This window comes from Nicotiana sylvestris, chromosome 2 (assembly GCF_000393655.2).
Source record: "Nicotiana sylvestris chromosome 2, ASM39365v2, whole genome shotgun sequence".
In the NCBI taxonomy this organism is placed as follows: domain Eukaryota; kingdom Viridiplantae; phylum Streptophyta; class Magnoliopsida; order Solanales; family Solanaceae; genus Nicotiana; species Nicotiana sylvestris.
The window spans coordinates 1,241,256-1,255,228 of record NC_091058.1 but is presented as its reverse complement, the minus strand read 5'-3'; positions in this window follow the sequence as shown (position 1 = coordinate 1,255,228).

Below are 13,973 nucleotides of genomic sequence, written 5' to 3'. Positions count from 1 at the left end.
TGCAGCAGCACGGAAAAAGCACCTATGTCAAGTGAGAAGGGATTATGAAGGGAGCATCGCAATATTAAGAGAAACAAATTCCACTCTCAGAGATCGGGTCTTTAAACAAGCCCGAGATGCTAGAACGGACAGGGAGCACTGCTATGATTCAATAGCCCGAATGCAAGAACAAATGGAGAGGTTCCAAGATCAGCTCGTTGACAACACTCAAGTATTGGGATTAAAGAATCAACGAATAGAACAGCTGTGTATGGAAAGGGATAGAATCAGGGGTAGGATCGATGAGATTGGGCGCTACATCACCACGAAGTGCCTAACATGTGACGAAATGTCCCGTGATACCCTTTTTGCCTCAGTCATGGGTTATGTCCACCGGATCATGGAGGAATTAAAAATCTTGCAAAGAGGCCTGGCACCAAAGCCCGCGGAAAGGCCGAACGATGCCTCGCGGGCACCAAAATTCAAGGTTTTAATGTATCCCTAGTTCAAGTCTACACTTGTTTGTTTTTAAGAGTGTGTTGTCTACCCCTCTGTTCTCTTTTCATATCAAACAATGTTAATAGGGTGGAGTCTATTTTTTTTAAAATGATAGCTTGTAATAGCATATTTTAGTAATAAAATGCAAAATTGTGTCTTTATTTTTACTTATGTCCGAACTACGCAAGGTCTGATTCATGCGGGGACATGATACGTAGGCAATTCACATAAGATTCGACCACCACTAAAAGATAAAAAGAAAAGGTAAAATGAATAAAAGAAAGGACATAAGCCGGAATGACGCATGCAGTCAAAGCAAAAACATGTTAGAAATGGTTAAACTGCCTAGGAACATTGCATTCCCCAATGTGAAATTGCAATGTGTTAAACTCTAACGCTAACAAGTTTGTTTTTTATATCAGAGGAAGAGATTTCAAAACAGTTAGCTCGTTAGAACGTTCTGGCAGGTTACCATTACCACACAAGATCAAAAGGGCCCATTTCGGAAAGTATGTCTGGTTCGGACAAAAGTGTTGAGGAGGAAAAGACGGATATGCAAATGATGAAGGAGGAAGTAGACAGGTTGAGACAAGAGATAGCTGGGATGCACCTAGTCTGGGCTAAGGGACAAACGCCACCAATACTTCCCCCTACTCCTACCTTTTCACCAGCTCGGACTCCGGAACACCCTTCCACGGGTCCATCAACGAGCTTCCCCATTGCCCAATACTATCAGGGGAAACTTCCTATAATCCCCAAGCTTCACCACCCAAACAAAACCCTCCTCCACCAGTTGTTCCTGTTTTTGTGGCACCTCCACCCGCCATATTGCAAAAATCACCTGATGAACTGGTGTTTCAGGTTCACGACAATCAATACTATCCTCCTGAACTCACATTCAAAGCACCCGAGCCCTACACTTACACCCCTCACCTTCAGCTCCCGACAGAAACTGAGAGGCCAGCTAAGAATCCGGAGCAGGACGAAGTGCTCCGTAAAGTGAAAAGCTTGGAGCAATCCTTCAGGAATATGCATGGATTGGGCAGCCAAGTCAGTGTGTCTTATAAAGATCTGTGTCCCTTCCCCGATGTTCAATTACCGGCAGTTTTTAAGATGCCAAAGTTTGATCTATATGAGGGACATGGTGATCCCATGGCGCATCTACGAGGTTTCTGTAGTAAGATGAGAGGGGAAGGTGGAAAGGATGAGCTGCTGATAGCCTATTTCGATCAAAGTTTAAGCGGGTCCGCATTAGAATGGTACACGAGGCAGGATCCTAGCATGTGGTATACCTGGGACGATCTAGCACAAGCATTTGCATGTCATTTCCAGTATAACCTTGAGATCGTCCCTGACCGTCTCACACTGTTAAAACTGGAGAAAAAGCCTAGAGAGAGCTTCAGGGAATTCGGATTTCGTTGGAGAGAACAAGCAGCAAGAGTCGATCCACCAATGAGGGAAGATGAAATGGTGGACTATTTCTTACAAACGTTGGAGCCAACTTACTTTGGTCACCTAGTGACATCAGTTGGTAAGTCTTTCAATGAAGTAGTAAAAATGGGCGGTATGGTTGAAGAAGGACTCAAGTCCAACAGGATAATGAGTTATTCAACAATAAAGGCCACAACTCAGGCTATCCAAAGCGGCACGGGAGGTGCGCTCGGGAAAAAGAAGAGAGAGGAGGTCGCAACAGTCGAAGCAGGTACTTGGTCCAGATCAAGAGGTCCATACCCTCGCTATCAACCCCAGACCCCATTACCCAAACTATCCACACAATCCATACAACCCTCCACAACCCTATTATCTACCACAAGAGCCACATTTCTCCGTCCATCACGCCCAAACTTGCACCCATCCTCCGGCTCACCCGCAATGGCATGCACCGGCTCCCCAACATACATATCCACCTCCACAAAACACATATCCACCTCCACAAAACACATATCCACCACCAAGGGTCTACAAGAATCCTTCAGGGATCAGGCTTTCAGGAATGAAAGGATACAGAAGCCGAGAACATTCACTCCGTTGGGAGAAACCTATACTACTCTGTTCCACAAGTTGAGGCAGATAGGCCTATTAAGTCCTGTTGAACCGAAATTGCCAAATCCCCTTCCCAAAAATCTAGACCACTCAGTAAGCTGTGAATATTGTTCGGGGGCTCCCGGGCACGATACTGAGAAGTGTTGGAAGTTGAAGACTGTCGTACAAGATCTTATTGACACAAATAGGATCGAAGTTCAGGCACCAGAGGCACCCAACAATAATGAAAACCGGTTACCGATGCACCATGAGGCCCACATGATCGAACTAGTGCACGAAGGAGGGAAACCTAAAACACCCTCACAAACGGTAATGATGATTCGTACCAGTCCAATCGAAAAGTCGACCAGTGGAAAGGCAGTGGTACAGTTGGGAAAGGTAGATGACAAACCATTTGTGGTAGTGGGGAAAGGTTCGTCTATTGCTGCGGAGAAGCCAGAGTCAGTCAAGGCAGTGCTGCAGGGAGTATCAAACACACCAGTGTTAGTGGTGAAGGGGGTTCATGTAGAACAAGTTGTTATCAGGCCAGTAATGCAGTTGCCGATAACAAGCGAGAAAGTTGTGCCGTGGAGCTACAGTCAAGTAACAGTGATGCATAAGGGGAAGGAGGTTGTGGAAGAAGTATGCGAGGCCCAGGGGTTAACTCGTTCGGGAAGGTGTTTTGTTCCCGCAGAATTGAGAAGGGCCAATCCTGTAACAATAAAGAAGCCAGTGACAGAGGAAGAAGCAGAGGAGTTTTTGAAGAAGATAAAGGCACAGGACTACTCAATTATAGAGCAGTTGAGGAAGACACCAACCCAGATTTCGTTGCTATCCTTATTGATCCATTCAAACGATCATTGTCAGGCCTTAATGAAGATTCTGAACGAAGCCCATGTCCCGGACAAGCTCTTAGTGAACCATTTGGAGAAAATAGCGCACAAAATCTTCGAAGTAAACCGAGTGACATTCTCTGACGATGAGTTACCGGTAGAGGGTACAAAACACAACAGGGCACTCTACTTGACGGTAAAATACGAAGACTCGGTGGTCACTCGAGTACTAATTGATAATGGGTCAAGTTCCAATATTTGTCCTTTGGCCACTCTGAACAAACTAAAGGTTGCTGATGATAGGATCCACAAGAACAGCGTCTGCGTCCGAGGTTTTGATGGGGCGGTACTGACACAGTGGGTGATATCATACTAGAATTAACCATTGGTCCAGTCGAGTTCACCATGGAATTTCAAGTGATAGATGTGGCGGTGTCGTATAATCTTCTATTGGGACGACGGTACACATGCCGTTAGTGATGCCATTGTGCCCTTCATAGAAACCGACGATGACAAGGGCCTATGGGTTTATCAGGTTTTTGACGCAGTCTCAGTAGACAAAATTCCTGAGGGTGGGGGACTTCCACTTCCCAGAATCACAGCTGCAACCTTCATGATAGTCTCAGAGATATTGAACAGCGGGTTTGTACCAGGAAAAGGTCTGGGGATTGATCTGCAGGGAATGGTCTAGCCAGTTTCTTTGCCCAAGAACCTGGATACTTTTGGGTTGGGATTCAAGCCTACCGCAGCGGATGTAAAGCGGGCCTGCAAGTTGAAGAAAAGAGTCCGGGTCCTTCCTAAGCCAATCCCGCGCCTATCCAGATCATTTGTCAAAGCAGGGTTCAGAAAGTTGCCAGTCCCGGAAGTTCTCGAACCTCTGATCGGGCCAGATGAAAATTTGAATGAGGGCTTTGAAAGAATGTTCGCTGATGTCAACATGATAGAAGCTGGAGAGGGTTCCAGTAAGGCAGACATATAGTTTGTGGGGCCTAGGGCCAATGTCAACAATTGGACAGCTACTCCTCTTCCTACTCGGAGGGAGTCCTGGTAGTTGACTCTGATTTTCCTTCTTGTTTTCTGGATTATTCCAGGGTTGTAATCTAGATTCCTTTTTATATTTATTATTGCTCAACAGAGTGTGAAACCTTGTTATCCCATAATTCAATAAAATAAAAGCTTCTTCTTCATTCCTTATTTTATTTTTATTTTTAATTTTTGTTTCCTTCTTTTCTTTTTCTGAACAGTTCTTTTCATACTGGTCTTAACGACATGGCATGCATAACGGATCTTCAACCTAGTCTAAAAGATCAATCTGATTCCGAACTAATCATACAAGAGGTCGATTATGATAATGAATCGGAATACGATGAGGATGAAGCTTTCGAAGAGATAAACAGAGAGTTAAGCCAGTTTGAAGAAAAATCCAGGCCAAACTTAAATGACACAGAAGCCATCAATTTAGGGGATGCAGTCGATATCAGGGAAACTAAAATAAGCATCCACATTGCACCAAATATCAGGGAAGAATTAATCAAAACACTTATTGAGTTCAAAGATGTTTTTGCATGGTCATATGATGACCGCATCTTTTTCATCCATCAGAATGGACGGCATTCATTACACCGTGGGGAACTTATTGCTACCGAATAATGCCATTTGGTTTGAAAAATGATGGGGCAACGTACATGAGAGCGATGAACACTATGTTTCATGACATGATCCACAAAGAAATTGAGGTGTACGTGGACGATGTGATCATAAAATCCAAGCATCAGGAAGACCACGTAGCAGACCTAAGGAAGTTTTTTCAAAGACTTCGAAGGTATGATATTAAGCTCAACCCGGCTAAATATTCATTTGGTGTTCCATCTGGGAAGCTGTTGGGATTCATCGTCAGTCGGTGAGGTATTGAACTGGACCCGTTAAAGATCAAATCTATCCAAGATTTGCCACCGCCGAAGAACAAGACAGAAGTAATGAGTCTGTTGGGAAGGTTGAATTACATCAACAGGTTTATTGCACAACTCACAGCAACCTGTGAACCCATTTTTCGGCTACTAAAGAAAGATGTTGCGATAAAATAGACGGCAAAATGTCAGGAGGCATTTGACCAGATCAAAGGATATTTATCAAATCCATCTGTGTTGGTTCCACCTGAGCCGGGAAGATCGTTAATTCTTTATCTAACGGTCCTGGAGAATTTGTTTGGCTACGTGTTGGGGCAACACGACATTACAGGAAGGAAGGAGCAAGCCATCTATTATCTCAGCAAGAAGTTTACAGTGTATGAGGTTAAGTACACTCAACTCGAGAAGACATGTTGCGCCCTAACTTGGGTGGCCCAGAAATTGATGCATTATTTGTCTTCATATACTACTTATCTCATTTCACGCTTAGATCCACTAAAGTATATTTTCCAGAAGCCTATGCCCACAGGGAGGTTAGAGAAATGGCAAATATTACTCACGGAGTTTGACATCGTCTATGTAACAAGGACGGCCATGAAAGCCCAAGCACTGGCCGATCACTTGGCTGAGAATCCTATTGATGAAGAATACGAACCGTTAAGGACGTATTTTCCTGACGAGGAAGTAATGCATATAGATGAGTTGGAATTACCTGAGGAACCAGGTTGGAAGCTTTTCTTTGATGGAGTCGCAAATGCGAAGGGAGTTGGAATAGGAACGACACTTATTTCTGAAACAGGACGTCATTATCCTGTTACAGCTCAGCTGCGTTTCTATTGTACCAACAACATGGCTGAGTATGAGGCATGCATTTTGGGTCTGCGACTAGCTGCAGACATGGATGTTTAGGACGTTTTGGTCTTGGGAGACTCGGACCTCTTGGTGTATCAGATTCAGGGTGAATGGGAAACATGGGATTTGAAGCTCATACCATATCGATAATGTTTGCACGATCTAAGCAAGCGATTTCGATCAGTGGAGTTCAGACACATCCCAAGAGTTCACAATGAGGTTGCCGATGCATTGGCCACTTTAGCATCGATGTTTCACCACCCAGACAAAATTCATGTTGACCCGTTGCACATCCAGGTTCGTGATCAGCATGCTTATTGCAACATGATAGAGGAAGAAGTGGATGGCGGGACATGGTTTTATGACGTCAAGGAGTACCTCAGGATGGGGATATACCCGGAGCAGGCCACCGGAGATCAAAAAAGAGTCATTCGGCGATTGTCGAGTGGATTCTTACTCAGTGGAGGAGTGTTGTACAAAAGAACCCCAGATTTGGGATTGCTGAGATGTATAGATGCCAGTCAAGCCACGATAGTTATGACAGAGGTACATGCTGGAGTTTGTGGGCCACATATGAGCAGATACGTATTGGCGAAGAAGATTCTTCGAGCAGGGTATTATTGGCTCACTATGGAGCGTGATTGTATCAATTTTGTGCAAAAATGCCATCAGTGTCAGATACACGGAGATTTGATTCATTCTCTGCCGACAGAATTGCATACAATGTCAGCACCATGGCCATTTGTTGCCTGGGGCATGGATGTCATTGGACCAATTGAACCAGCAGCTACCAACGGTCATAGGTTCATTTTGGTGACCATCGACTATTTCACTAAGTGGGTTGAAGCTAAAACTTTCAAGTCAGTAACCAAGAAGGCAGTGGTGGATTTTGTTCACTCCCATATCATCTGTAGATTTGGGGTCCCAAAAGTGATCATTACGGATAATGGTGCTAATCTTAACAGCAATTTGATGAAAGTGGTGTGTCAACAGTTTAAGATTACACATGTAATTCCACACCATATAGTCCCAAGGTGAATGGAGCGGTTGAAGCAGCCAACAAGAACATCAAGAAGATACTGAGGAAGATGATAGAAAGATCCAAACAATGGCATGAGAAATTACCATTTGCATTGTTGGGTTATCGCACTACCATTCGGACTTTAGTAGGTGCAACCCCTTATTTGTTGGTATATGGAACTGAAGCAGTAATACCGGCGGAAGTTGAAATTCCATCCCTTCGGATTGTCGTTGTGGCTGAGATTGATGATGACGAGTATGTCAAAACCCGTTTGGAGCAGTTGAACTTGATTGATGAAAAGAGATTGGTAGCTGTGTGTCATGGCCAGTTATATCAAAAAAGAATGGCGAGAGCCTACAACAAGAAGGTGCGCCCCAGAAAATTTGAGGTGGGGCAGCAGGTGTTGAAACGAATCCTGCCACATCAGGCCGAAGCAAAAGGCAAGTTTGCCCCGAATTGGCAAGGACCATTCATTATAACCAGAGTTTTGTCCAATGGCGCTTTATGTTTAACAGATATCGACGGGAAATGCGTCGACATGGCTATCAATTCTGACGTAGTTAAGAGATATTATGTAAGATTTATTTTGATTGTAATTGTTGTTTGTTTGTGGTTGGCATTTATCGGAGAATGAAATGACGGAGGCAATTCTTTCTTCTATCCAAACACTTTAACCTTTGCTTCCCCTTTTGAGCCTTATTTATTCTTTCATATCCCTCTTTTGGAATCAGTAACTAAAATGAAAGAAAAAGAAAAAGGAAATAATGATAATAAAGACAAAAGAAAAGTCACAAGAAAAAAAACAAAGGAATTGGGAACTACGTTTGGCCTGATTCCTCAAGAAGGATACGTAGGCGCCTCACGGCTCGGTCATAATGTAACAAAAAAGTAAAAATCCCCAAGCAAGAAAAACTGGGGCAGAAGTTTGTGTTTGTAATTTTGGGAAGAAAGTTCGATTCCAAGAGTTGTAATGTTTTACCCATCAAAATGATTTTGAACCCTCTTGATACCCCTTTTCTTTAAGCCATACACACAAAAAAAACATATTGATGTCCAAAAAAAGACCTCCCGATCAGCCTCCGAGAAGTGCCAAATCAAGCAAATGAAAGTCGGGAATAACACTCTGATCCCAAACAAAGAAGAAGATCATAAGCTGGAAATGAATTGATAGCCGAAAGAATCCCCAGCAGAGAGAGTCATATCGGCAGCACTCCAATCCCCAGCTGAAAAATAAAATAAAATGAGAGAGTCTTATCGGTGAAAACCTTCACAGGCACCATAAGGCGACGAAAGATGAGAGAAATAAAACGAGAGAGTCTTATCGGTGAAAACCTTCACAGGCACCGTAAGACGACGGGAGTTGAGAGAAACGAGAAAGTCTTATTAGTGAAAACCCCTCGAAGGGCACTATGAGGCGACAAGGCAAGATTGATGGAAAGGGTACCCATTTGGCAAAGAGTTGGGTGTTTATTTATCCCTAGCAAGATGAGGCCATCCGAAAGATTGATTGATACGAATAGACTGGGTTGATCAATCCGGAATGCACGACATGATCGTTGGGATCGGTTATATATCAGATAAGTTCTTTTCTTTCTTTTTCCCCAGCATTTGTTCAGAAAGACTTCTTCTTCTTTTTATTTTTGAAATCATCACTTTAACATTTCTTGGTTTAAAGACTTTACCTCCATAGCAGTTTGTTTTTGAAAAGGATTTTCAGAGCTTACTACCAGTTGCCAAAATGGTGAGCAAAATGCGAATAGGACAGGCCAAAGATAAGGCGACAAAGAGAAAGAAGTTTGTCGCAAGACCAAATGACGGATGGGTCTAGATCCCAAGAGGACCAAATTTCCAGGGGAAGTCGGAGAAAAACAGAAAGAACAATAGTTAAAAAGTTAGGGATCAAATTCCAAGAGGATCCCAGCAGATTTGCGAGATACAGGAACAACTCCGACAGATTCTCGACCAAGCTCCACAATGGTCGGACAACACAGAGCGGGGAAGAAAAAGAAACGAAAAAACCATCCCCAGCAGGAATATCAGCCCCAGCAAACAGTATCATCCCCAGCAAGTTTTATAGCAAAGCAGGGAAAAGAAAAGGGAAAAACCATCCCTAGCAGACGTGGCACGACCACTCGCCCCGTTTTAAACTAACAAATTTTTCTTTGATTTAAAGCAGGGAAATGAAATATTATTGACCGCAGGAATACAGGGTCACAAAGAAGATTATTAAACTGGGGCAGAAAATTTTCTCTCATTACGAAAATTTTCTTGAAATCAGATAGCCATTTGGGAAAGAGAGAAAATAACACAAGTTTTGAAGGAAATAAAATCCTCAGCAGTATACAAAAGGGAGATACAAGTTTTAAAAGAAAAGCAATCTTGGAAGAAGCAAGAGAACCCAAAGTGGTAAAAGCAATGACCTTTGAATCAATAATCCCCACCATTGTTAAAAGGAGGAAGATAATTCCCCAACAATGTTATTCCCGGCAGGTTTCAGGGAAGTGAAAGCACCAGCTTTAAAGGAAGTAGTCTTTGAAAAAGGAAAATAACATAGTTGTGAATAAAATACCGGTGTAGTCCCCAGCAGTTTTCGGAGGAATAAAACACCAGTTTTGAAGGAAGCAGTTGATGAAGTCAGGAGCCCGCCTGAAGAATGGAGGCTGAATTATTTTTAAGTTGTTGTTAAAGTCAGGAGCCCGCCTGGAGAATGAAGGCTGAATTATTTTTAAAGTTGTTGAAGTCAGGAGCCCGCCTGGAGAATGGAGGCTGAATTATTTTTAAGTTATTGTTGAAGTCAGGAGCCCGCCTGTAGAATGGAGGTTGTTAAATGTTAAGTTGGAGTCAGGAGCCCGCCTGGAGAATGAAGGCTGAATTATTTTTAAGTTATTGTTGAAGTCAGGAGCCCGCCTGTAGAATGGAGGTTGTTAAATGTTAAGTTGGAGTCAGGAGCCTGCCTGTAGAATGGAGGTTGTTTATTTTAAGTTGGAGAAGTCAGGAGCCCGCCTGTAGAACGGAGGTTGTTGAATGTTAAGTTGGAGTCAGGAGCCCGCCTGTAGAACGAAGGTTGTTTATTTTAAGTTGGAGTCAGGAGCCCGCCTGTAGAATGGAGGTTGTTAAATGTTAAGTTGGAGTCAGGAGCCCGCCTGTAAAACGAAGGTTGTTTATTTTAAGTTGGAGAAGTCAGGAGCCAGCCTGTAGAACGGAGGTTGTTATATTTTTAAGTTGAAGAAGTCAGGAGCCCGCCTGGAGAATGGAGGCTGGATTATTTTCAAGAAGTTGTTGAGGTCAGGAGCCCGCCTGGAGAATGGAAGTGTTACATTTAAAAAGTTAGAGAAGTCAGGATCCCGCTTGGAGAATGGAGGTTGTGTCATCTTTCAAAAGTCAAGTTGGAGTCAGGAGCCCGCCTGCAGAACAGAGGAATACATTTCAAGATCAAATCAGAAGTCAGTAATGAGGAGGGTTACAAAAAAAAATCCCCAGTATAACAAGCTTAATGTAGGAAGCAGTGTCCCCAGCAGACAGAGCGGAATGATAAAACTTGTGTTCAGAAAGGCAAAAGGCCAGTGTCATCCCCAGTAGTTTTCGAAAGAAAAGCACCAGAGGAAACACAAGTCGACAAGAAAGCAAGACAACTAGAGCAAGTGGAAGATAGATAAGATTTTGTAATTCCTAGTTTAGTCTAACTTCTTATTTTCTTTTGGCACGGTGTAATAAGGAGATCGGTAAGCAGTAGCAACAGCATGCAGCAGCAGTAACAACAAAATTGCAGTTTCATGGTAGTCCCAGCTACCAAAACTTCCCGAACTACATTAACCCGATTCCCTTCTAGCCAGGGATATGTAGGAAACCTTTTAAGCAAAGGTTCGGTTAAATCTTTTTCAAAAATGCTTCACACGGAGTATTCCAACGGGCAAAAATCGCTCGTATCCGCTCACTTTATCTTTGCACGAAAACCCTTTGTTTTTTTGGACAAAGAGGGGCAGCTGTGAGCACGTGATTTTTACTTCACGAAAACTACTCCGAAAGAAATCAAAAAATAAAACAAAATTCTCTTGGTGTACAATTGTTAGGATTTGCGTGGCATTTTTGATAATTACTTGTGTTTTGTCCGTAAATGTTTACCGTGTTGTAGTTAATTGAAAAATACAAAACAAAAATACATGTTGTATGCATATTTAGGATTTAGTTATGCATTTAGGAATTAATTAAACCGTCATTTGGCTCTAAAAAAGAAAATCACAAAAATATGTGTTTTATTCTATTTGTTGTCATTGTGTGATTTTATTTTAAGGTTTTAATTTGTGTGTTAATTGTTGTAAGTGTTAATTAATATTTGTGTAGTTGTATTTTGATTTTACAATTTAATTAGGAATTATTTTTAAATTAAATTTAAGAAGGAAAAGGAAAAGAGTTCAAAAAATGAAGAAAATTCGGACTGGACCAGTTTTTAAAAGAGAGTTCAGGCCCAAAAGTCACACGCCCTACCCGACCTAGGTCTGTCAACCCAAAGACCACCAAACGACGTAGTATAGGGCAAGAGCTACGTCGTTTTGATGGTGCCTGGTCCAGTTAATCTCAGATAACCCCAAACGACGCCATATTGGCGTCTCAAATCTGAGTCGTTGATCAAACTGGATCGAACGATCCAGTTCAACCCCTGCATAATTGAAACGGCGCCGTTTCAGGCATGTCAATCTAAACCATCCATCTCCATTGATCCAATAGTCCTAAGCTTCCCTCACAACCCGGTCCATTTCGACCCGGGTTGACCCAGTCTCTGAATGAGACCAAACGTTGTCCCCTTTAAGTGAATTGATCCAGGACGTGGATCGTGATTGATCCAACGGTCAAGATCAGACCACCCTTCCCCTATATAAACTTAATATCCTACCCCAGCCTCCCCCCAAACCAAACACCCCCCCTTTGCCCTGTTCATCATCGTCTCAGAGACGAAGCCCTTCCCCCAAACCCTAGCCGCCATAGCTCCCCTTCGCCTGAAACCCGGCGGCAACTACGCCACCGGCCACCTCCTTAACATCATAGATCCACCTTAACACCCTGGTTACGAATCCACTACTCCCTTGGCTCGAATCAATCCCCATCTTCTCGAATCTTCATTTGAAGATTCGAGCCAAAACCCAATCCATGCCAAACCATCCCAAATTCATACCAGTTACTCCCCCTGTCCTCACTTGTAACCAAACCAAGCTTGGTTTGGTTCGAATCTAACCAGAAACCTTCAAGCCCAAAATCGACTATATGAACCCTAGAAATCCAGAACCTCGGGGTCTGTCCAATTAAATGAAGGGTTGGAGTCTAATAGACCTTAATCGATGTGTTCTCAGTTGAGAACACTTCGATTAAAGTCCGTTCGACCTCAAAAAAGGGTACGAGTCAGAGTTCAAGTCAAGATTGTCTAGTGTCCGAGTTCTTGAGGTATTTATCTTTTCCAGTTGGTTCCGTTTTGTATATGTTTATCTGTTTAGTTTAGTTTTTTTGGGTTTTCAATTTCTTTGTCGATTGTCTAGTTCCTCTCCCTCAGACCTTTTATTTGGTCGAATTTGTTTCTGTTCATTGTTAATTATAGGTTGTATAGTCGATTCGAATAAATTCGTCGATTAGTTTAGCTTTATTATAAATCCTTGTTCTTGTCATTGCTACTTGAATGGCCTAATTATCTATTTCTGAGTAATTACTGTCAATTGTTGTAGGCAATCGTTTAATCAGTTATCATCGATTAAGTCTAGTTTTATCAGTAGTTTCGTAAAATGATTTAAGGTCGAATGTTGTGTGTGCTTGATCTATGGACATTTAGCTTCATGGCATTGTCAATAGGCTGACAATGAACCTGTATTCATGTTACCTGCATTCATACTCATTTTTGGTTTAGTTTCAATTTCAGTTATAATGATTCTGTTGAGTTCTATGTTGTGATTCAAATTCAGTCCATGAGATTCAAGGGGAACTCAACCTTAATCATTCAGTTTGTTAAGAGAATTGGTTATAGTTGTTAATCAAATTAGTTTTGGCTAATTGCTAGTTAAACAGATTTCAGAATTAAGGTTTTAATACAGTTAAATAATTGTATTAGGGGGCAGTAATATTAAGGGGTTTTCAGGGATGATTTAGGAATGAAATAGTTAGGATTATATTTTAGTATTAGTGCTTTGTTAGTGGAGTATTAATTAATACACTAATGGGGAACAAAAGGGAATGGAGGGGCTGAAAATAAGGAAAAGCTTCCTTAGTGGGATTTAAAGTGAAAAAAATAGATTTTAGTGGAAAATTCTGATTTGAATAAGGAAAAGGGTCGGGCAGTATGTTTGAGAGGGGGGCAGATTTGTATAAAAGGGTGTTGGGGACTGATTTTTAAAGCAGAGAGAGAAAAAGAGAGAGAATTTGAGAAAGAGAACTAAAAAAAGGCAGAAAGAGAACTAAGAAAAAAAGAGGGAAGAAGACTGAAAAGCTATCTTCTGAATAATATTAGAGAGGAATTTTGGAGAGTTTAAGAGTGAATGAAAGCTGAACTTTGAAGAAAGAGAAAATATTCATAGTTCAAGTTAAAAACCTGTTGGATTTTATCATCAGAATTCAGTAATTTTAGAGTTGAATAGGCTGAATTTTTTAGTAATTGGAGAAAGTTAAAAGAGAGGGTTGAGAGATAAAACAAAACTGAAAAGTAAAATCTTTCTTCCACTGTTAAAAATCAGTGTCAGTTTGCTACTGTATCATTGAAGCTTCAAGCTTCTTTTCTTTGAGTGTTTGAAAACCAGAAAATCTACTATTCTATCGCATTTCTGAATACATTTTGTATCTGCATGTGATTGCTGGTGGTATTTCTGGTTTTATTCCTGGGTTTCT